This window comes from Camelus bactrianus, chromosome 22, assembly GCF_048773025.1.
Source record: "Camelus bactrianus isolate YW-2024 breed Bactrian camel chromosome 22, ASM4877302v1, whole genome shotgun sequence".
Lineage (NCBI taxonomy): Eukaryota > Metazoa > Chordata > Mammalia > Artiodactyla > Camelidae > Camelus > Camelus bactrianus.
Window position 1 is genome coordinate 11,087,329 of NC_133560.1, and position 25,330 is coordinate 11,112,658.

Consider the following 25,330-nt stretch of genomic DNA (forward strand, 5'->3'; position numbering starts at 1 on the left):
GTGGAGCACAGGTGGGTTGCTAGCCCGTTACACAGATTTACAGAACAGCACATGTATCCTTCTGAGTAGTCCTGTTTGATCCTATGAATTCTGGAAAGAAACTTTTCTGCGCTGTGAGGTACCTGGGATCCTGGGTTCCATCTGATGATATTTATACTTTAAAGGAAAGAAAACATTTCAAGTTCTAGTAATTCCAATTCTAGCCTCCTGTACAGCTTTTTCTTCCTCACTTACTCTATATTCCAGCCAAAGCGTGCAAGACCATGGTTCCTCAGATTCTGCTCACACTGTTTCCTTTGTCAGGATGGATGTGAACTAACCTAACCCAGATAGTGAAGGCTGCTGATGTTTACGGAAAGGACCTAAGAGTTGGCTTTCTGGCCAGATTGGTTTAGGTCGGATCTCAGCAAGCTTCTCTTCCACTTATGCCAATAAAGTCCTATCCCCTCTCCTCCTTTTGATGTCAGTTTATATTAAGGTGGCAGTTACCATTTTGTTTTTATATCTCTTGCACTGCCTGCGTGATAATCATCTTTAACTGAAATAAATGAGTTCTGGCACTTTGTATTTATCTTGAGGCCCTTCTGGGCTTGTGTTAGAGTTTCCTGTTTGTGTCCCCTATTAAAAGATGAACTTCTCCCAGTGCCTTCTTATAGTAGGTGTTCAGTCATGTTGAGTTGAATTTTCCTGTTGATTGTTTACATGTATTGTCGCTGTCTGCCTGTGTCTTAGCCATCCTCTTTTCTGGAATATTTCACGAATTCTCATCATAATCTGTTCCCAACTCTTACGGGACTTATCCTTCCTGTGTATCATAAAAGTTTGTGATTTTGTCCAATTTTTCCTATCAGAGGCCATATCTGATTGTCCTTTGAATCCTTTGCTATGCTTAGCGCTTAACTATGCAATAGATATTTATTGATTTAAGTTAATGTTTGGTTGGGTTTTTTTTTTTCATGCTATGAAACCTTTTTAAGATTTCCTTTTGATAATTTTAAGATAGAGGTGGAGCTAAATAGAGGACTGCTGAGGGGAAGAGGAGGGTGTTAAGTGGTGCACAGACATCCACAGACATTCTAAGCATGATTTACAGACTTTTATAACCGTACAGATAGATTTATATACATTGCAGAGAGTGGTTGGTAGCAAAGTGTTTAGGAAACCAAACTCCTTTTATCTCTGTTGATATGAACTTGCCAAACAGTCCATAAGTTCTAAGGATCCTGTGACCTTAGAGAAGCATGATTTAGCATAAAGGGCATGGACTCTAGAGTGAAACACCTAAATTTGTATCCTAGCTGTGACTTGCTGGCTGTGTGACCTTAAGAAAGTTAACCTTTCTCTGGTATGATTTCATTATGTGTAAAAATAAGAAAATGTAGGTATTGCTCCCAGTGTTGGGAGAATTATGAGAGGCATATGTGAAAGGACCTTGCAAAGTCTTGTCTCTCAGCAACTGCCTGCCATGCTGACTCTTCCCACAGGTACAGGGACCATATTTTGTAAAGCACAATCAAGACAGTTGGTGTGAAAAAGGCTTTGATTTTCCCCCATGATTTGTGCATGTATTTATTTGTGAAGCTTTACAGAGGCCTAAAATTCAGTCGCTTTTAGCCATACACTTAATAACCCATCTTTGGGGGAAATGATGAAATCATACAGAATCAGTACTATCTTGGAAATCTGGGAAGTACTGTTACAATTACTAAAAAATACTAGTTTGACGTAATTAGACCTGTAGCCTAACTATGGAAGGAACCAACTTAACCTTGTATTAGGTATCCTGGTAGAAAGAGGCTGGTGACTGTTCATATTACCATTGAGCATTGTGATTTATGTTTGGTCAGTTTAGTTTAGACACGGACATTAGGATTTTCAAATTCTTATTCTTGTTTTAGCGAAGCTGGTGATTTTGACCTTTAACAGAATAAGCGGTGACTGTCATACAAGATTTCCTCCTGCGTTGTATTGTTCTTCTTTGAATTAGTTGACAAAGGGGGAAAACCTGTTGGTCAAGAATGTGCTCGTTACCCTCAGTTAAGTTTCTGCTGATTGCAATTGCCTAACAGGAAGTTTGTCTTTGTAGGCAAATGAGAGACAAACCAGGAAGACCTGACAGTCCAGTAAGGTATCTCTAACCTGGATCTTATTATTGTTTTAACAAAATTCAAAGATTGCAGAGTTTGGTGATGTCAGCAGGAAGCATTTTTAGGAAATTCTTTCTCAGGGTTAGTCAACAATGAAGACCTTCACAGACTGAAAGCTGTGAAGTAGACACAGTGGGATATTAACATGTAAATTGAAAAAAAAAAAAAGTCTGTGAGTAGAGAGATGTGCAAATATAAGTACAATGAATATAGGGAAACCATTCTCTAATAGCAAACCTCTGATCCACAGAAGAAAAAGAAAAATTAAGTGAGAACTTTGCTATTGAGAAAAAGGAACCTGAGAAATGTATTTTTATTTTTTTTAAGAGTCGAATTGAGAACACTTAACCAGTTTTGGGAACTAATAATAAAATATATTTTGATTCTGTGGAATGATCTCTCCGGAGACTCAAAGAGAAAGGGGCAGATGACTGGAAGGACTCAGTCCTTCTACTCCTGCTCTGTGTCTTTGTGCCTCTAGCATAAGGCCTGCCACCAATTAGGCATTCAGTAAATGTTTATTTGAAGGAAAACAGGGGAAAATTAGCTCACTAATACAAGGAAAAGGCCTGACAGTGCAAGAGGCTCGGAAATGAGTCCATTAGTCAAATTGTCGTGGTTGTGTTTTGCTGTAATTGTTCAGCATTTTGGTCATGGTAGTGAGTTATACTTTGAAAAGTGGAGTGTATCACTTGAGCAGTTAACTGACTACGAGTCGTAGCCCACTAGGTGCTTTGATCAGAATTGGATTTCCAGTTTATTCTTAGGCTCTCAAGTAACGGAAGAAACTTGAGCACTTAATCTTTGCTTGAGATTTGACTTACGTAATACCTTTAAGTTGAAAGTATAGGCTGTTTCCACCGGACTGTTATGGAGAGGTTAATCATTGACTGGTGGGGTCTTTCAGTCAGTCATTTCAGTTTGCCTATAACATGAAAAATCAGAACATCTTTAGTTTTTACCTGTGGACTATTTATGGACCAATTTTGGAGTTTTAAAATTCCTCGGTTTCAACTGGATTTGGGATTCTTTGTCCCAGACACATCTTTGCCACTAAACACAAAGTCTACTTGGGCAACATTATAATGTGTTTTGTTATAATATTAATATTGTGGGCCTTAGAATTGCATGGTTTTTGTTAAAGAAATGCTTTTTTAAGTGACAACATCCAGAGAGTTGGCCCTTTCAGATTGGCTCAACAAGTTCAGTTGTATTTTAGCTTAGCTAGGCTGGAGTACTTACTCTTCCGTATTTTTGTGGTTCTCCATTCTGACGTCAGTTAACGTAGGACCTTTGAAAGGACAGCTTGGTTTCTTCTGCTCAAGAATCAAGACATTTTTGATCCTTGGAATTGGGAAGCCACAGTGCTCTGTGAAAAAGGCATGGGCTCTACCACCTAGTAGATGTGGGACTTTGGGCAAGTTATTTCTTTTTATCTTTTTTGAGAATTAAATATGAGTCATGAATGTAAACTGCCTGGCCCATTAGTATCCCTTAAATCAAGGTAGGTATTATAATTACTATCGGAACATTTTGGCAGTAGTGTGGCAGTTGAGGAAGTAGCAAATTTATATGTAAGCAGCTTCACAGTCTTTGGAATTTTCAGTTTTTATCTTTGTCATCCTGTTGAATGCTTTTTTTCTCTCCCTTACAGTTTGTTTAGAATTAACAGTTTAGTGGAAGAGTTGGTGTGGTAATAAAAGAATGTTGATATAATGTGGACTGGGCTTATGTATTTAAAGGTGTCATCTAATAAATTGTTTATTATTCTTTATTATTTTCTCTAGTTTACCCAGTGACTGGCCATTGTGGGGATTGGCTTTTATTGAGTCAGAAGTTCACTCTTAAAATTATGCCATGTGTTTTAAAATGTCCTATTATTCAGCCGAGGGTTGAAGGTTTGGGTGATATGTAGATTGATGTCTTATATGTAGAAACTAAAAGATTTCTTGTTAGGTGCTTAAATACGTATCTTTAATTGGGAGATATTTGAGCCCTCCCATGTTAGTTTTGGTTGACAGACTTTCTGTGATAGTAGAGGAGCTGTCTTAGAAAATGGGTAATGAAGTTCACTGTAGCTGAATGGTCTGGGACAATTTCTGTGGATAATAGACTAAGTTTTTAGCTGCTCTCATTTGGAGATTGCATGATATTTATCATGAATAAATATTAATATTAGGGGTGTTTCCTTCTTTGCCATGTAGAATTTCTTATCCTTCTCTGAACACAGAGGTGAGCAGTGCAGCTGCAGACCTTTTATACCAAAGAGCTCACTCAGGGGTTGTAACTTTTTTTCTGTGCCTCAGATCCACCACTCCGTTGACCCTTCCTTCCATTTCTTGGTGGCTGTCCTTTGCCGCTGGTGCCATGGTGGGTGTATGGATTGCTTTCTGTCTTTCAACAGTTACCGAAGTGCATGTTTGGGATTTTGTTGAAGAAAGCTGGATACAGTAAACGGAAAGAATCTTGGAAGCTGCTTGACTGCTGTCTTTTCTCAGACTAGTCTGAAAGGGAATACCCCCATTCATTCTGGATTGGTGGATCTGAAGTACAAAATATTTTCCAGGTAAGCAATGACCCTGTATTGTTTTGTTATGTGGAACTCAGCTCTCTGAGAGAAATTTAAAGTTTCTTTACTTTTTTTCCATTAATAGAGAAAGGAAGAAATGTTAGATATTGTGCTTAGGGTTCATGTTTGGGTGTGGATTAGTGAAGGTATTTGCTGGTAAAAACTTTGTTTCAGTGTAAGAAGTGCACTTATTTTTGTTGAATAGGCCTAAATGGTTTGTAGTCACAGTCTGATAGGGAATACAGTATAGTGAACAAGGGAATTTTGTTTGAGGAATAGCTTGTAAAATATAAAAATAATGATAATTTTGAGGCATTATCTTGTGATTTATAGTTAATACCTGGTCAAAATAATTTTTGTAGTTACCGTGTAGGGTAGTGGTCTTTTATTCTTAGGACTCTCAGAGGGTCTTCTCAGGGAAATTGACCAGCCGTAGCTACTACAGTTCTCTGTCGAGCACCTTCTAAGTGCCAGGAGCTTTTGTAGGCTCTTTACGCATATTTCTCATTCAGTTGGCACGTGCTTTACCGTAGTTTACAGTTAGTAAAGTGAAGCTCATAATTTAATACGTACAAATTGCTTGGGATGATTGTATGGTTAGTAAATGGCAGAGCCAAGTTTTAAGCTTAGGTCTGTGTGTCTCCATCTGCTCTGGGTCTTTGCATATGACTACATTTCCTGAGGTTTGTACTTCAACTTGGAGATTTTCATATTGTCTGTCTACTGTTCCGAGCGAGGTACGGTTTTCTACAGCGGTTTCCACTTGGAGAACATGTGATAGAGCAGTATCGGGCATGGTATTTTAATTATGTCTGGTGCTCTCCCTACTTAATGAAAAGATTAGAAGATCTTCAGTCAGTTCATCAAGTGAACCTAAAGGTAACTTAGGGAGTGTAAGGGAGGCCGTACATGTAAATGTCAAAATGTGTTTATACAGGAAAGTATTTGGTCTAGTGAACTCAAACCTGTATTTTCTCAGTTCCTCCTTAGTTTTTATTGGATATTTAAATAGCTCAGTAGCTTATTATGTAGACTTCTTTTGACCTGCGGTTTGTTAGCCTTACAAGTGAGACATTGTCAGGCAACTCATGACTTTTTCTGGTATTTCATCACTCCATGTTAGCCATTTCCTTTACTCTTAAAAAAAATTCTTTTTATCGTAGACTGACACTTCGACTTGGTGCTTGTTGTTTTATTTTAATTCTTTGTATTTGTTAATATTTCTCCTAGGTGAGCATTTTTCACACTTGCGACGTGAAGAGCTGTCAGGGTGGTGGTGGTAGTAAAAAATCGTAGTAGTTAACGCTTACTGGGCACTTACTCTGTATTGAGCACAATTCTGAACACTTTATATGTTTAAACTCATTTTATTTTCGTAGTAGGTACACTTATTTCCACTTATGAGGAAGTTGAAGGATAGAGTAGTTAACATGTTCAAGGTCGCACATCTAGTAAGAGACAAAGATAAGTTACAAGTCCCGGCATTCTGGCTTCAGAGGATGTGCTTCTAATGGCCGTGCCTCAAGTTTAGAGTGTCATCCAGTGATAAAAAGAGAGGCAGAAATCCTGAAAGCTAAAACTGTGTATTCTGATTTCAAGAAATTATTGCAAAGGGAAAGGAAACAATTGTTGTTGAATATCTTATTTCTTACTTTCTGTAGCAGTCTGTGTTAGCTATCCAAGACTACCTGCCCAGCTGTGTCTCAGGAGAACTTACAGTAGGGTTAGTTTAAGGTTGTCTTCGAGAACAATGCTGTCCAATTAAAACTTTCTATAATAAAGGAAATGTTCAGTGTCTGTGCTATTCAATGTGGTAGCCACATGTGGATATTTTAAAAAGTGGCTCTGACTGAGGAACAGAATTTTTAATTTTAATTAATTTCAATAGCCACACATACAGTTATAGAATTTACCTTATCCTATATTTGGTCCTGGATTTAACACTCTTAGAAATCTGATCAGCGTGCTGAAAGCAGCTCCTCATCCCAGGGTTGGACTTAAATTCGTTAACCAGCTGTGCAACAATGATGTGTAAAGCCAGAATTCCAGTTTATTAATTTATAATGATATGTGTGTGTTGGCACGATTATTATAAACTTTTCTGATATGTATATTTGCTTACTAGGTCCTACTTAATATGCCACTTTAAGTTTTTCAAATAACAGTAGTTAGGGGGACCTGAAGACTCAAGTCAAATGACTGGAATATTCTCTTCCTGTCGGTCAGCTTTACCTATCAGGTCAGATCATAGTCAGGTGGTTTAGTTAGCATGAACTTGACCTGGGAAGTGACTTTTTTTTTGTTGACCTTGGAGGGGCTAAGGAGCTGAGACAACCTCATTCAGCTTTCAGTTTAGGGGTGGATGGTTTTTCCCTCTTCCTTCAGCTTCTCCATTTGCTTTTATTTGCCAGATCCTTTTCTGATTACAGCATTCATTTCAAACATGCTAATACATTCAGCTTGAACTCACCCTTGTCTTATAGATCTGGGAAGCCCTTTGTTTTCCTTAAGGTTCCTTTATTACTGTTATGATCCATTTTGTGTTCACTTTTGATTCTAAGAAGGCAGTTGAATTTTCTTTGCTTTCCTGTGGCCTCTATTTTACTGAAACACACTTACTAGTGTATTTAGTTTAGTCATATAGTGTGGGGTAGACTAGGAACATACCATAAAAAAATCTGGTGGTACACTCTTTTTGCATTATATCATGTGAAATGGCCTTGTATTTAGCTTACTATAGCATTACTTTTGGATTTGGTCTTCATCCTTCTCTTCTTAAAGTACAAAGTAACGTAAGCAGACTTGGATTTTAAGAAGTTAACTTTTCAGTTGTGTGCAAGATCGTTTGAAGGGACTGAAGTCAGGAGGACCAGTTAGTTCAAGTGAGCAGTTATGAAGGGCAAAGCAAAGCATTGACAGTGGCCATGATGGGGGTGGCGTGCTGGGGGTTTGCTTTCTACAGAACTTGGGGATTGGTTATAAGAGTAAGGGATGGATAGAATATAGTATGAATTTTAGGTTTTTGCCTTGGGCTTTAGAATGGATATTGTTCTCTTTTCCATGATAGGGAACACTAGAAGAACAGATTAAGGGGAGTAGGGGTGGGGAGGAGTGAGAGAATGAGTTCAGTTTATAATGAATTTGAGTTGCTTATGGGTGACGCCTCTAAAATAAGTTCTCTGGTAGGAATGTTGATCTGGAGCTCACCAGAGCAGGTATGGAAAGATTTGGGGAGTTTTTATTTTAGCTTTAGTGGTAGCTGACTTTACTTAGTGGAGTTATAAGGTTACTCACAGTGAAGATTGGGGAATCTCTACCTGTGTATGGAAATGCTAATGTAAAGGAATGGCTACAGCTAAGGTTGTGGGGTCATGTGTGATGTTGATCAAGAGGTATTACCACTCCTTTTCATCTTGATCTGGGAACTGTTACAAACCTATTCCCAGGCAGCAAATTAGCCCATTATGTTTGGGTTGTGATTTTTCCACTGTAATGGTTTGTTGAATTAATAGAGGTACAGTTTTTGAAATGTGTTTTTTAAAGCGCCATGTTGTTACTACACATCTTATGTACGTTTATCAAATTCATTTCTTTGCATCTGGTGACAAACAAAGGAGAAGTAAGCTAAACAGTGAACGTTCTGGATCAAGCGTGAAATGGGAAATGGAAATTTGCTCTTCTTTCAGCCTGTCTTAGTCTAGCTGTGATGAATGTGATTATGGTATTGTAAAGACACGTTTTTTAACATCATAACATGAGGCCTGAGTACAAGCCAGCTGTTTAATCCACTAGTCAGTTGAGGAAACACTGAATTGTTCAAGTGCTGTAGTGAAAATGAGCTGTGTAGGAATTATTGAGATGGTGTTTTGGTCCAGTGTGGCTTATGTTTAAAATTTTTACTGTATACTGTTTTCACCTTATGTACTGACTTTAGACCCTAATTCCCAGGTGAGCTATAACTTCTATAATTAGGTTTTGGTAATGAAAGCATGGAGATATGAAGACTTCATTACAGCTACAATCAATTCTTCACAGAAAACTTTTTTGAATATATTATGTATGTCTATGATACAAAATTCATAAGGTGCAAAAAGGAGTACACAGTAAGGGAAAGCATTTCCCGTTCTTTTTAGCTCCAGCTACTCAACCACATTCTTGTGTAGTCTTCATATATATGTGTGGGTGCTGTGAACATTATTCTGCACCTTGATTTTTTTTTAATGTGAAATATGACGTGGTCATCTTTAATATTAGTTCCCAAAGAGCGCTCATATTTTTTTGAAGAGATGCCTAAAAGATGCATGCTGATTTATTGTATGTGCTATAATTTGTGATGTCAGTCTGGACTGATACACATAGAGGTTATTTGAATCCAGTCTTTTGCTGTTATACACAATGCTGTAAAAAATAACCTGATGTGTATGTATGTAATTTCACATATGGAGGAGTGTATCTTCAGGACAGATCCCTGGGAGTAAATGTCATTGGATAGGCGCTTTAAAAGTCTGATAGACATTGCCGTGTTGTCCTCTGGTCACGTTGCAACAATTTATACTCTCAGAGGTTTTGCTTAAGAGTACTCTATTTCCTGACACTGATGGTGTTAACATGGATTTTTAAGCTGGTTGCTTTTTGAATTGCTCTTCTCTTTTTTTACCCCTTAACTTTTTATTATGAAGAATTTCAGAGAGAGAGAGAGAGGAAAAAACAGTACAACAAACACCTGTACTCTCTCACCACCTAGACTCAACAGTTGTTAACATTTTGCCGTATTTGTATGATTTCTCTCTTAGTTCCCTTGGTCCTCCCTTCCCTCCCCTCAAGCCTCCTCCTCCCCCTCCCTGGCCTTCTTTCTCCAAGTACATACCCTTTTTTGTTGTCAAACATTTTGAATGTAGTTGCAAACATGATGCTTTATCCTCTGAACATTTCAGTGTGTGTCTCCTAAGAATAAGAGTAGTCTCTCTCTAAAAGCACACATACACACACACATACACACCGTATATATAGTATGTATCTCCATATATAACCAAATATATATAGCCATATATTTTATACATATTTAAAACCACAATACTATTTTTACATCTGAGAAACTGAAAGTAATTCCATAATACACTAACAAATATTTAGTTAAATTTTAAATTCCTCAATTGTCCCAGGAATGCCTTTTGTAGCACTCCTCTTTAAAAAACAAAAACAGGGTCCAAACAAAATACACCCTTTGAATTTGGTTGTGATGTCTCTTTTAATTTCTTTTCATATTGAACAGTCCTTCTGCCTTTTTCCCTCTTCTTCCAGAATTGATTTTTTTTTAAGAGTCCAGCTCAGTTAGTTGTCCTGTAGGATGTGCAACATTCTTTACTTGTTTAACTATTTCCTCATGGTGTTATTTAACTTGTTTCTCTAGCTCCTGTACTTCCTGTAAACTCGAAGTTATGTGAGAGGTTTGATTGCAGCCGTTTAAACATTTTGACAAGAATGCTTCATCACAGGTGAAGTGTACTTTGCATTGAGTCATGTCAGGAAGCACCTGGTGACGGGTTACCCCATTAAGAGCTGTGCCAAATCTGACCCCTTGCCTAAGGTGGCAACAGCCAGATCTCTCCATTATCAAGGTACGGTTTTATCCTGTTATTAGAATGGAATCTATGGGACAGTATTTTGGTACCTTGTAAATATCCTGTTCCATTAAAACCTTTCACCCAGAGGTTTCAGCATCCTGATCCTGAAATCAGTTATTACAATATAAGTTACAAAATTGTGGTTTTCTGTCATTCCATTTACTAGTTAGCATTCACAGAGGCCATCCCTGTTTCTCCTCCTTCCTTTTGTGTATCACCATACTCTCATGGACTTTTATTTGTTCAGTGTGTTAACAATCAATTGCAGTCTTATACTGATGCTCAGATTGTCCCAGATTTGGCTAATGAGAGCCCCTTCAAAAAGGAAGCAGGTGTGAACCCATCAGTTCTGGTTTGTTTCTTGGCTTTCTACTTGCCCTGCATATTGGGAATCCAACCATTTCTCTGAGAAGCTGTGGTTCCTTTTAGTGGAGAATGGTGTTTGGAAACCAAAAATCAATACTATTGGTTTGTCGTTGCTTCTAAACCATTCCAGTGGACAGAACTAAGTATATTTAAAAGAGAACCATGAGTTCGTGTTAGTTCTGATTCAAACTTAATATTACAGGAATATTTTTCTAAACTTGTTAGACTTTGATTCTCAAAAGTCTGTGTAGTGGCCATCTAGTTGAGGTTCTCATTGTTATGCAGATAGGCAGATAAAGAACTTCATTCATAATTGAGCATGTGCATGAACAGGTACTGTTTGGTAACCTGTTTTACCTGTGGTAAATAAAAAGAACAGAATCAGATGTGTACCTTGCTTTCAGAATCTTGCAGTCTTTTACATAAAAAAGTGTAGTATAATGTGAAAACTGGTAAGGATCATGAGAGGTAGACATAAAGTGTGTGGGAGCTAGAAAAGGAAGGGAATTTCATAAAGGAAATTTTTATAAAGTTGACTCTTTGAGGCCTGAGCAAAAATTAGACATGAATGTGGATGTGTTGTGGCAGGGGGAGGAATTTCCTAGCAAAGGTAACTGAGAGAATGACAGCTGTCAGGCAGTGGTGTATATTGTCTGTCAGGAGGGACAAGTAAGTAGTTCTGTGGATTGTTGGAATGTAGTTTGCATGAAGGGATTGAGGTAGGTAAATCTGCAAAGAGATTATGACCAGATCTTGGCCATATCCTATCCTTTAGGTCATAAGTTACACATAAGGAGCCTATGGATAGATTGAGATGCACGGATGTTTTTTATTTGATCTGCGTATATTTAAAAAAAATTAAGACATTCAATGTCAAAACACTAATTTGGCCTTCCCTGAAAATTGGAGCTGAGTAGTGGCTGCCTTTTTGAGTCAAGGCTTGTACTTTTCCTGGTCACCAGGAAAGGCCTTCTTTACTTTTGAACTTGTCATCACTGCAGGAGAGGAAAGGTGAGGATGGTGGGTATGGTTTGAGAAGAGAGGTGACTTGAAAGTTTGAGCAAAATCTCTTTTTTTCAAAGAGATTTTGAAAGCTTTAGAAAGGTCATTCTGGCAGTCAGTTTGGAGGATACACTGGAGCAGGGAGACCAATTAATAGACTGTTGGAATGTTCCAGGGAAGAAATCACAAGATAGTAACAGATGGTGCGGAAGGGGAGGAAATGAAACATTTTAAATGTAGAATGGGTAGGTTGTATTGATAGAGATGAGTATGTGTGTGTATGTATTAATGAGAATGTAAATCACACTCTATTAAAACATGAAATCCTGTTTCTAAAATGCTTTGCATTTGTAAGTCAGTTTCTGGAAATTAACTACCTGTTTTTATAATCTATTGGTTAATTTTGGAAGACAGTAGTAATAGTTTCATGCATTGTCACTGTGTTTAGTTTTGCAATATGCAAATAACATGCTTCAACAAAGTAACTCTGACACGGCTTTCTCTCTGAAAGTTGTATATATGAATAATGTGATTTTTAAAACCACTTTTTTTTATAATTATGGAAGTAAGTTTTCAAGCAAAATATTAGCAATGCTAATACTTGTTTTCAGAGTGCTGGCTGCTTGTGTTTAATTTTCCCCACAGTCTGTGCAAGAATTTAATCACAAGGATAATGAATCAACAAGGGACTGTCCCGTAGATTTAACATTATACCTTTATTAAAACCATCCATAGTGTTCTTAATAAGTATTTTGGAAATCCTCCCTGTCTCGTTGGGACATGACTTTATCCTGTCCCACTGCCAATGCCATTTACAGCAGATATTTAGTAGCACTGCCAGCTCAGATGATCCGAGGGAGACAGACGTGAAGAAAATGTAAATGAGTAGACTGGGAATGAAAGTGACTCACACTGGCAAGAGCCACACCTGGATACTGGACTGTGTAATAAACTTGCAGCTTCAATGAATGAGCAAAGATTGGCTGAAGGGCATTTGTATATATTTTTTATTGTGTTTAACTTACATATAGTATAGGGTACAAATCTTAAGTGTACAGCTCAATGAATTTTTACATGTGTGTACACTACACTGTGTAACCACTACCCAAATCAAGATATGGAACACTGTAGAGCCCATTGAGGGCTTTCTCCTGTCTGTGCCTCACCCAGTCAGAACCCTCCCATAGGTCTGTTCTCGCCTTTTTAAACTATAGGTTGGTTAGGGCTATTTTTAGATTTTGTATGAATGGAATTATACAGCATATAATCCTGTGTTTTTCACCCCCATTCATTATTATATCTGTGAAATTCATCCATTTTGTTGTGTGTAACTAATTTTTTCCCCCTGTGCAGTGGTTTATTTTACTGTTGTTGAATTAGCTGGGTTGTTTCTAATTTTGGGCTATTATTATGAATAACATTTTTAAGGTGGATATAAGCACTTGGTTCTCTTGGTTATAAAAATCCCAGAGTGGAATTACAGGGTCAGAGGGTAGGCGTATGTTTAGTTTCTGTAGATTCTGCTAAACTGTTTTCCGAGCGCTGTGCCTGTTAACATGCCCACCGCATGTGGAGAGTTCCAGTTAGCACTTGGTTTTGCCAGTCATTTTCATTTTGCCCAATCTGATGAGTGTGCACTGGTATCTGTATTGTAGTTTTTTTTGTTTGTTTTTTTATTGAATCAGCTTAATGATGTATGTTTACATGCAATAAAATATTCTCATTTTAAGTATGCTGTTTGAGTTTTGAAAACTATATACACTCATGTAACCTCTACCACAATTGAGACATAGAACATTTCTACCCCGAAAAATTCCCTCATTCCCTTTTGCCGTCCCCTCACCAGCATCCTTGGTCTTAGATGACTTGCTTTCCATAACTGTAGATTAGTTGTGCGTGGTCTAGAATTTCATGTAGCTGGAGTGGTACAACATGCATATTCCGCGTGCACTCTTACTGTGTTTTGCTTATTTTGCCCAGCATGTTTTTGTGATTCATCCTTGTCGTATCAGTTGTTCTTTTCCTTTTCATTGTTTAGCATTACTACGTTATATGAGTATACAACAGTGATGTTTATCCATTCTCCTGCTGATGAGTATTTGGGTTGTTTTCAGTGTTTGTTATAAATAAAGCTTGATGAACATATGTGTTCACATTTTTGTTTGGACATTTCTCTTGAGTATACCTAGGAGTGGAAGTGCTGGGCTAGAGTGTATACGTATGTTTAGTTTTTCAGGCAACTGCCAGATCTTTTCCCAGAGTGCCTGTACATATGTGAGAGTTCCAGTTGCTCTAGATACTCATCAGCACTGGATATTGTCATTCAATTGTAGCCATTCTGATACGTGTGAAGTAGTATCTTGTTGTTTTAATTTATGTTTCCCTAACGACTAATAACAGCTTTTTTTTCTCATGCCCATTGACCATTTGGATATCTTATTTACAGAAGTGACTGTTCAAATTTTTCACCCTTTTAAAAAATTACTGTATTTTTCTTACTGAGTTGTGGGAGTTCTTTGCCAGATACACATATTGCAGACACCTCCTGTTCTGTGGCTTGCTTTTTCAATATCTTAATACTGTCTCTTGATGGACAGAAGGTCTTAATACTAATAAAGTCAAATTAATCAATTTTTTCTTTCGTAGTTACTGGTTTTTCTGTCCTGTTTATAAAATTTTTGCCTACTCTGAGGTCTTAAGGATATTCCGTGTTTTCTTCTAGAAGCTTTATGGTTTTTACCATCTCAAAATAATTGTTTTTTATGGTTGTAATCCATATTTATTATAGGAAGTAATCCATATCTATTATAGAAAAATTGAAAATTAAAATTATGTAAAATAAGAAACAAAAAGAATAAAAAAGTTCCCTGATAACTGCTATTAATATTTGATATACTTCTTTTCCTTCAGATACATACATTTTTCTTTCATGTATGTTTTATATTTGTTTTTCACACATAAACTTATTTTGCAAGCTTCCTTGAAAACTCAGCAATATTTGTGACATCTCTCTGAACCATCATATATTTCTTAATAATATTTTGAAGGGGTGCTTAATATACATGAATGTGCAAATGGCTAACTAGTTAAACGACTTCTTTATTAGACTTTCAAGTTATTTCTAATTTATAGCAACTTAAAGCTGGGTTACTCTTTCTAGTAGTGTAATCTTTGAACGAATCTGTGAGTATTACCGTGGGGTGAGTTCTAAGAGGTGGAATTGTTGGGTCAGAGGGTGTACACATTTTTAAGAGCTTGTGTATTTTATGTAGCCAAAGGTTTTGCCCACTTTCTGTTGTCTGTGTGAACATGACATGTCAGATCAACCATATTCTGTGAAACTGCTGTTTTCTTCATGTTTGTGCCATTTTAAAGTATTAATTTCTTTATAAATCCCAATTTAGTTAATGAATTAAAAATTACTAAAAATTATTTCTTTAATTGCTAGTGACAGCGGACATATTTTTCTTATGTGTTTGGCTATTTATGTGTCTTTGTGAAGAAAGGGAAATGTTTAGATTAGCTGTCGTTCTCCTCTGCTGATTTTAGATTCAGGTGCATTTGGTGTGACGGAAGGAAGTCACCAGGGTGAGGAACTTCTGAGTTTGTTGTGGCTGGGGCAGCACTGCCCTTTTGTGATTGAAATGGCCATTTTTGTTGGAAGCCAGCTGCAGGAATATCTGCTTTCTTTAGTGGACTGTCCATGGCAGGCATAAGCCAGGCCCTGCTCTGGCTGGCCCCTGGCTGCAATGCAGGCGCTCTTAATGGAGCACTCGAGGATCAGTCATGCCTGGCCTCACTGACAGCTTCGGGGACACTCACTCCTACCAGCCTTTGCTGCTTTGAGCTGGGAGGTGAGATTCTGCTGGAAATTCCTTCCACTTCTCAGGTAGACTTTTATTTGATTACACGCAGTGAACCCTATTTCCAGTCCTTTTTTTTTTTTCCCTCTCATATTTTATAGAGGTTCCTTGAAATGTCTTATCTGTGTGGAGAGCAACCTAGGTAGGTTTCCAGGGCCATTGCCTTCTATTTTGATACTCCTTTGATGATTTCAGTTGCACAGTCAGAAACCCCAGCCTTAACACTTCTGTTTTCCTCTTGAGTGTTGTCTATTTTTGCTCTTTTTCACCCTGGCTTTCTGTACTTCAGTCACAGTGATTTTTCCCCCACCCTTTCCTCCAGTGCACCAGATTCTGTCTTGACCTGACAAGAATTATCATCTGCTATTTTTCCTGGAGACTTCACCCTTAACTCCTTTCTTGCCCATTTAACCTCTGCTTATCCTTCAGAGTTGAGTTTAAGCATCAGTTCCTTAGGGATTGTGTCTGGGTCCCCTAGGTACCCCCGCAGGTTAGATTCCCTTTGTCATATTTTTACAGCACTCAGTTCTTTTTCTTCACAGCTGTTACCATAATTGTAATTGATAAATGTATTACATAATCCCCCACTAGACAGTCAGCTCCTTTATTAAGAAGGTAATCTCCATGGGGACAAGGATCATGTCTGTCATTTCATATTCATTTCATAGCATCTTCCCAGCATCTAGCACAGTGCATGCCATACAGTTGCCCAGTTGAATGAAGGAATACATTTGGGAGGGCAAATGAGAATTACCATCTTGTATCAGAAGTTTATATGTACTGTTAAAATGATGAATACATTCACTCTGCTTAATGCTTGGTGTTTTCTGTTACAGTATCATCTCTCAGTTTTAAATGACTTGATCTTGAAAAGTAAGTTGTGGGCATCAGAAACTCCTTTCAGAAGATCAGAGAGCATCCCTTCCCTCCATCTCTGCTTCTAAACCAGATTTTAAAACCTGTCATTAGCTTCTAATCTGTCCAGTTGGTCTTATCTCACTAATACTTCAGCTGTCAATTTAAAGGAGTTGTTAGCTACTACAAGCTGCTAACCTTTCCTTTCCTCCATCCTCCTCCTTTCTTTTTTGTCTCTCTCTCTGTGTGTATATGTGTATATCAGTGATTAATAGAATCACTGTTACTGGGATTTGGCTTCTGTAGGTGAAGTAAATTTAGTAAATGCTGCATGTAATCTCCTTCTCTTAGAAATTCACTTGATAATTGTCATTTTAATAATATGTTTCCCAGCATTTCCCAAACTTTCTGACCCCAGAATCTCTCTCCTCCATTATTTAGGTTCAAAACGAATACAACCTGAGGCTATTCTTTACTAATTTTTGTGCATTTCATCCCAACTCCTCTTATTCACCAGGGTTTCTCTATCACTCTGCCAAAGTAAGGAGGGAGGGAAGTAGCACTTGTTAAATGCCAGATTTGTATCTACTATTCCTTTTAACCTTTACAATAACCTTGAAAGTTTTTCACATTTTAGCATGTGAGGAAATGGAGACTGGAGAAGGGAACTATTTTTTTGCTCAAGGTGAGATAGTGATCCTTCCTTCCTTCCTTCTCACCTTCCCTCCTTCTCTCCTTCCTGTCTGTCTATTTATCTCTACAAAGCCTTGTGCTCTTTCTTATCCCTGTCTGGGGTAAAAAAAGAAATACTCTTCTGATTATATTAGAGGCTGCACTTCTAGCTGTCACCTTAGTTTGAGGAGTGTTAGATGGCATCTTCGGACTCTCAATTGCACCAGAGACTCCAGAGCAGCAGGCTTTCCAGGCTGGAGGTGGGCAGCAGCAGGTTGTCAGTATTTGGAGACACTGAGAAGAGGGGGACGCCTTGACTACCCCTGCCCAGACCGCTTCTGCCAGCCCTCGTGCTTCCTGCCTTTCCCCCCTCACTTCACGCTTAACTCCGTCTCCTCAGTTCCAGTCTTTTCGACTTTGTTGGAGTTTTAGATTGACTTTAATCAATAATGTTGTAGCTAGTATTTATTGGGTTCCTGCTTTGGATGTGGCAGGAGCTGTTACCCATCTGAACAGCTGACTTGCTTAAGGTCACATAGTATTGGACCTGGGATCTTAACCAACTTCTGCCTAGGGTTTTTATTTTATTTTATTTTATTTTGTTTTATTTTGTTTTACTAGAGGGAGGTAATTAGGTTTATTTATTTATTTGTATTTGGAGGAGGTACTGGGGATTGGACCCAGGATCTCGTGAATGCTAAGCGTGTGTTATACCACTTGAGCTATACTGTCCCTCTCTGCCTAGGGTTTAAAAAAATTTTTTTTTACTTTCTTTATTTAGTCTCAATAAATTTTTTCGTAAGGGAAACCTACCCTAAGCTATTAAAATCTATGAAATCATGGGTTTCATGTGCTAGTTGTATGTTTTTTATAATATGTATTTAAATTAAATGTATAGCTGTTAAATATTAAAACACCTTTATGTGTCACCAAAAATCACCTTGAATACTATAAACTTTGGTAAACATTGCTCTAGTCTGCTCTTCTAACTAAAGTTCATCCATCCATCCGTGAAGATTTCCGTATATCTGTAAAAGATAAGGACTTCGAAACGAAAGACGGTTAAAAAACACATAAACATAGAGCACATAGTTCTATTATTACACCTAAAAAGTTAACAATATTACTTAATATCAAATAGTCAGTGTTTATATTTGCCTAATTGTCTTAGGGATAATTTTTAAATTAATAAACTTTACATTTTAGAACAGTTTTACATTACAAGACAATTGAGCAGATAGCACAGAATCCTCACACGCTCCTAGTTCCCGCACTGTTAACATCCTGCGTTAGTGTAGTCATGAAGCGATACTGATGCGTTATTATTAACTGCACCCTGGAGTTTATTCAGCTGTACTTAGTTTTCTTTCACCTCATGTCCTTTTTCTACTCCAGGATTCCATCTAGGATCCTACCTTACATTCAGTTGTCATGTGTCTGTAGGCTCCTCTTGGCTGTGTCAGTTGCTTAGACTTTGTTTTTGATGGCCTTGACAGTATTGAGGAACTGATACATTGTGTTGCTCTCTGTTGCAATTTGTCTTGTTTTTCTTATAAATTTTTTTTAATATTTGTGGGTTTTTTTTCAATTAGGAGTCAGGCTTGATTCACACATTGCATATAGTTAGTAGTCTCTCATATCTCTTTAAATCTATAAAAATTGCCTCTCCCATCTTTTTTTTTTTCTTGGCATATATTTATTGAAGAAACTGAATTGGTCATTTGTTCTTGTATTACTTTCCAGATTTTGGATTTTGTTAAGTTCCTATTAGGTCCACATATTCTGTTCCTGTTTGTATTTCTTGTAAATTGGTAATCAAATCCAGAGGTTTGTTGGATTCAAGTTCATTGTTTTTCTTTTATCAATTACAGAACAAAATAAAACCAAACAAAATCAAAACTTATGCTCTGTCCACAGTGCCATGGTGCTTTCTTGTTTTTGTGATGTTTTCTGTACTTTACAGGTAAGTCATTCTTGGAGAAACATAGGACTTCTATGCATTTGCATTTTCCTGAGTTTTCTGAGTTAAAAGCTGCATAGTTTATTTATTGGCAGTAGAAAGAGAAGCAGCAACCTGGCTGCAGGAATGTCCACATGTGGTTGTCGATTTTGCCAAGGACAGTGATGACGTATGTTATGTTATTGACAATCAGTATTAGGGTTTTATTCCTATAGTTTTTTTGTTTTCAGCTTTTCCCTTTTTCTCAGCTCAGAAACGTAATGACTGTTGCTACTGTTGGTATATCCTTAAACCTTATTTTTAAAAAAAGAATGAGTGATTACAGTGACATACATACACAATGTAGGAGGATACAAACAAAATAATTGGGTAAATGAAGATGAGAGGAAAAATAAATGTAGGAAAATAATATGAAGGAAGAGATAAAGTTATGCAGAAATGCATTGAATAAGGTTAGTTGTTTCAGGAGGGGGGCAACATTGGCTCTGCTGGTAATAGTGGTGGCATTCTGTGTCGGTAGCAGTTTGCAGGACTTTTGTAAACTTAGAGGATAAATATATTCCTTTCTCTAAGGTTATTTATTTATCTGGTATTTGTACTTGGTACGACCAACCTCATTTCTTACTTGGAGTGTAGTGCCTATAAAGATATGGGTCAGGTTTCTCAGTATTGAGTTTCAGAGCTCCTTGGAAAATCAGGACTCATTTTTTCTTGTGCTTTCTTTTTGTAGTCTTCTTAGAGTTTTGACTGGTTTGTCCTGTTACATTTTTTTTTCTTTCTCTAGTATCTGTGGTATAGCATGAGTAGGATATTCTTGGAACACATACCTTTGAATACTAGTAGAATAAAATGACCTTATAGGGAAATAAATTTAACAGTTTTTCATCTGCAGAATACTATATCTTTATGACCTTGGCCATGTCAAATACCTTTTTTGGCTTTTGTCTGTTGTATTTGAACTTAATATTTAAGATTTGTTTTGATTTTTTTTTTCCAGTTGAAAGTAACAGAAAGCCCAACTAAAAACTGGCCTAAGCTGAAACAGAAAACTTATAATTTGAAAAATCCGGAGGTAGATGTGGATTCAGTTTCTTAGAATCAATGTGGTACCTCCTAGTACCAGCTCTGGACTCTCCCTTGTGGTAACCACTAAGGCATCAGAAGCTTCAGCTTTCATCCTCTCATATTCAAGCTCAGTGGGGAAAGAGATTTCTTTTCTTGTGGCTCCCATAGAAGTCCTGGGATTCAACTCAGAATATGTGCTTATTCCTGAATCAGTGACTGTGATTAGGTGATGTGGTCAAAAACAAGTGTCTACCATCAGCTCTTTAAACTTATAGCTTAAAATTCTTCTTTAGCCTCTGAATCAAATTTTTGCTTTGCATGTAAACTGTCTGGACTTTACATGTTAATTATTTGATAACTTAACAAATATTTATTGAGTTCCTACTCTACAGGTGCTGTTAAGGACCTGAAAACATTACATTGTAAATTGTCTTATCAATTGCTTATAATTACTTTACTTTTTATCAGTTGTTTTGGAAATACAGTACAAATTTTACAGGAAAGTTTATTATTTCTGGTGTTTTCCTGTGGCTTATAGACCAATATTTGGTTTTTGAATTTGATAATTTTCAAAGTAAAATCACCCTTTCAATTTTTTTTGCTTATATACCAATCTTGGTAGCTGTTTTCATTGTTTCTCTTTTAGAGTTTTAACTCATTGATTAAAAGAAATGTGGATTATGGGTTATTTTTTTCTCTTAAGTGTAGCAAGAACAGCTCCTATGAGATTTGTCTTCTAATCGTCCTCTCAATTTTGTATTCTCTCAGAGTTAGTAAAAAATTTATTATGGTGGTGACATCTGTGTTCTGTGCTTTGTAGAACATCTTGACTGACTGCTTATAGCTGAGTCATCCATAACGTTATTAAAACAGTGGAGTTGAACAGTGTTTTTGACAAAGAAGTACAGTATCTCTTAAATTTATCTTGGGCCTATGCATCTTGACTTCGTTGCTTCCTTTGTGTGACAACTTCCGGAGTGTTGTGTTCATGTGTACTTCTGCAAGAAGAGTATGTAATTTCTAGATTGACCTTACAGTAGCATATGTTTCCCAGTAATTATCTGCTGTTGAGACAAGGTGCTTTCAAGGGGGTATATGCCAAAAGCACCATGTGAGATATTTAGAGGACCTGGACTAGAAAAACATTTTAAGAAAACAGACAAAATGCTCTCTGTAAGGTCCCTTTCAGCTCCAGAATTTAATGAAATCTCTGGCTTCAAGCGGTGAGAACTCCCCTTACCCAGTTGCCTGCAGGAAACAGACAATGTGAAGGGAATCAAAGACATCCTTGCTGTGCAGCAAGCAGCAGGGATCCTTACTAAGGCAGTCCTAGCTCCTGGCTGAAAGACAGATTCGTTTGTTCTTAGAGCCCAGTGGATTGTGAGGCAAACAACTTCATTCTTACTTGAAACCAAGGTCAGCTTAGGATATGAGAACAATGCACTATATGAGAAAATAGAACAAGTGCAAAGTTTGTGATAAATTTAATTAAGGGATGATAAACTCCTTTATATATGAGCTTGGACAACTCACTTTTCATGCTATTGCTAGCTAAAGAAGCAACATTTTGATTACGTTGTTTTCCGAATCAATGTGTGTGTGTGTGTGTGTGTGTGTGTGTGTGTGTAAAATTTTAAATATTGGGACTCTACGAACTTGGAATCTATGTTTCTTTGGGATAGGAGCTGGTTGGGTCTCTGAAAATAAATATGTATTTGAGAAATGAGCAGCGTTTAGAAAATGTTAGAGGGCTTATTTAAATGGTGTAAGGTGTGAATTCAGAAGGTTTCTTAGGACCAACTTTCATTCTGTAGATGTAGTGAGACAGGAAGCATATTAGATGGTGGAAGTTTTGAAAGTCTTTGGAAGTGATTTTAAAAATACCATTAGTTAGTGGAGCTTTAAGTTTTAATACTCTGGAAAGGAGTGAAGCTGCATTTCTTTAAAACATTTCCTACTTTAGGAATTTAGCCATCTTTCTCCCTTTAGTGAACTGGGAAAAAAATATAGCTTTATTTACAGAAGTAATTTTGATACCAGAATATTTGGTTCTGAGAATTCTTGTGTTGTCTGTTGAAGCATTCAGTATACTGGCATGTTGAGTAAACTTTTTTGAATGAATAATCAGTTTAAAATGAACAAGGTAAAATAGGATTCTGATGTGGTCTGACTATAATTGAGTCAAACCCATTGAGAGTAGATGTGGTTTTCCTTAAGTCACCTTCCTGAAGGTGATATTTCTTCCTAGAAGAAGAGAGAATATTCATTATATCAGGAGAAAAAAAATTTTTTTTTTACTATCTATATGTTTTAATGTTCTTTTTAAAACATGGTAAGCTTTGCACTCTCTCACATGAAAGCAGGGTAAGGATTTTGACTCAGTGTATTATCTTAGGACAATCAGTTCTCGGTGTGCAGCCACTTTCAGAAATTCCGTGGTTAAAGTGTTTTGGCTCATGAGAGTGGGTGGAAGGACTAGGAGGGGTGCAGCCGGCACCTGTGCCTGGAATGGTAAGGAAGGGGAGGTGGACTAACTTCGGGTGGGGCCCGGGGCCCGAGGCCCGGGGCCCAGGTAGAGATAGTGAGAGCAGGTGTCTCTCAGCTCTCAGACCATATCCAAAGAACAAGGTGAGTGTTTAGTTCCCTCACCTGGAAGTCCTCTCAGGTGTCATGCAGTATGGGCTGTGGCTTGTGAGGTATTTAGAAGTGGTAGTCTCATGAGAGAGAACACTGTCACTAAAGGATTTTCTGGCTAGGTTATCGTCTGCTAGCTGGAAGCCACAGGCATTGAAATGAATCTCGGGTAATGTCTTTGTCACCTCAGAGTGCAACCAAACTCTAATAGCTCGCTCAACTCCACCTGCTCTCTGCTTTTTTTGGAGAATGGCCTAGAAGTCAAGGGAAAGGATGCTAGGACCAGAAGCCCAAGTAACCATGTGGAAGTGCCGGTTACTCTGTGTTGGGTGGCCTAGGGGAGACAGCAGTGAGAAGCTTCAGTACTGTATTGCCAGTTGCATGTTGGCTGTGTCTGAAAAACCACGGTAGACAAAAAGAGTAAACTGAAAGTCACCTGTGTTTAGTTCTGTATTTTATCAAATAAAATGGGATCATAATGTAAGTCCTTATTTGTAGCCTTTGTTCACTTAGACGGTTTCTTTTTTTTTTTTTAAACAACATCCAGAGTGAGGTTTTTAAAAAATTTTTAAAGGTTACTTTCCATTTACAATTATTATAAAATATTGGCTATCACTTAAAGTTTCTTGAACATTTTCAGTGGATCATAACTTTCTTTTCACATATTGCGAACTTCTAGGTGAATAAATAAACTCCGATAAAAATGATTTTTATTTGATGGACACATAATGTTCTGTCTTCTGGATGATCTGTAATTTATTTAACCAGTTTGTTTTGTTGGGCATTTTTTCTTTGCTGTTGTGACAGTGATGTGATGAGCATCTTCTTAGCTGTATTTTTTGGACTTATTTTTATTTTCCACTTTAGTGTAATTTCCTACATACGAAATTGCTGAGTATTTAATTGGAAAATAGGTCAGAGGAAATTGCAGCTTTATGGAATTTAATGTCCAGCAAAGGAGGTGACAGGTAGTATAATTCAGGGAAGAAAGTAGGGATTTTGGAATTAGAGATAATTGCAAGTCTGCTACTTATTTTTTTTGCCCTCTGGCAAGTTATTTGATGTCTTTGAACCTTAGTTTCTTCCTCTTTAAAACCAAGATAGCTGTCTGGCCAGAGGTGGCGTGACAGCTACTGAGAGAGATCATGATAGCTGTACAGTGTCTGGCACATAGTAGGCTCTCTGAAAATACAAATTTTCATCCCCTCCTAAATTACCCATTTTCGTAAATTTTTATTTACATTCAACATTTTTTAATTGAAAATGAGGTTAAGTTTATAATGGTCTTCTCTAGTTCTGTACAACTTTCCTGATTGTGCCAAGATGCTAACTGATAATTGACTAAAGGCTCACATATACTTAGTTTAACTGTTGTTTACTTCTCTCTAGTCTCAGGCTTTGTGGATCTTGGATAAACCCCATTGGGATTGGGTTCAAACTGATCTGACCTGGAGCTTCCTGGGGGAATCTGTTCCTTCTTGGCAACTGAACCTCAGACTGGTCCTTGTACAACTGAGGACCCATGTGGCTATGCCGGAAATAGATTATTTTGTTACATCCTGTTCTCTGTCATGCTGCTTAGAATAGAGATTCCACTTCCCCCCTCATACATCTAATCCTCCCTTTCTCCAGCTTCTGTAAGAGCTTTGAAAAACCTGATGACATTTTTGAATCATGGGTGGTAGTTGTGAAGTGGACAAGGATGATTTTTTTTCCTTTGAAATTACTCATGAGTAAGCCATCATCATGTTGATTCTTACTGCACTAGGTAAAATATTTTTCTAGCACTCCGTGTTTTAACACATTTTAAACTATAGATATTTGAGATAGACTCAATTCTTGGGAAAAGAATTTTTTTTATTTAAATTGTCACATTATTATTTGTAATTTATAACTTATATAATTAAACAAAAATTATGCAATCTAGTATTAAAATATTGTAAGTACTAGATGTTCATTGGAGAGAAATTAGAAAATATGGATGAATAAAAATTAAAAAAGGAAAATTACCCTTCATCCTTTTACCAAAGATAACTGCGAAGATCCATTTTAGTTCTGGGTTCTGGTATCTTGTTTTAGATAATCATACAAGATGAGATAATTGTCTGGACATTAAAAGATTTTGGGTGTTTTGTTTTTGTTTTTGTAGTAGGGTTTAAAGAAAGTTTGAGCTCTGGCTTTGAGTCTTGATTCCACTACAGTTTGGCTGTTTGACTCTCTAAAACTTGGCAGAAAGTAAATTTCAGTTTTCCTCATTCTTATCCTTCTTTTTTTCCTTCTCATCCTGCTGCCTCCTTGATATTATACTTTATCTCCTACCTGTTAGTCTAAGAACCTCACCCCCAGCCCTGTCAGTGTGTTGCATGACCCACTTCCATTCCTCCGACAGATATTGTTGAAATGGTATGTTGAGTTGCAGGAAAAATACCTTGTACAATATTGATAAAAAATTGGACCACACACCTGGAAAGAACTGGCTGTTTACTGGTGAGCTGTAGTACACAGTATAAGAGCTGTTGTCCTACAGGATGAAGTCTCAATTTGAATAGAATGGTATGGGGAGACCTCTGTTA

General features: G+C 37.3%; 1 protein-coding gene across 7 annotated transcripts in view; it reads left to right on the top strand.

The window, feature by feature from the left end:
- Nucleotides 1-25,330, top strand: part of FBXW11 (F-box and WD repeat domain containing 11) — a 112,426-nt gene that overhangs the window by 4,232 nt on the left and 82,864 nt on the right. The window contains exons 2-3 of one of the 7 annotated variants that reach the window (XM_074350296.1): nucleotides 4,552-4,713; nucleotides 10,127-10,334. The exons of 5 other annotated variants lie outside the window; for them this stretch is intronic. The gene's annotated coding sequence lies outside the window, so the exon portion shown is untranslated. The remainder of the gene's footprint in view (nucleotides 1-4,551; nucleotides 4,714-10,126; nucleotides 10,335-25,330) is intronic. One more of the 7 variants, XM_074350295.1, reaches the window with a different exon arrangement.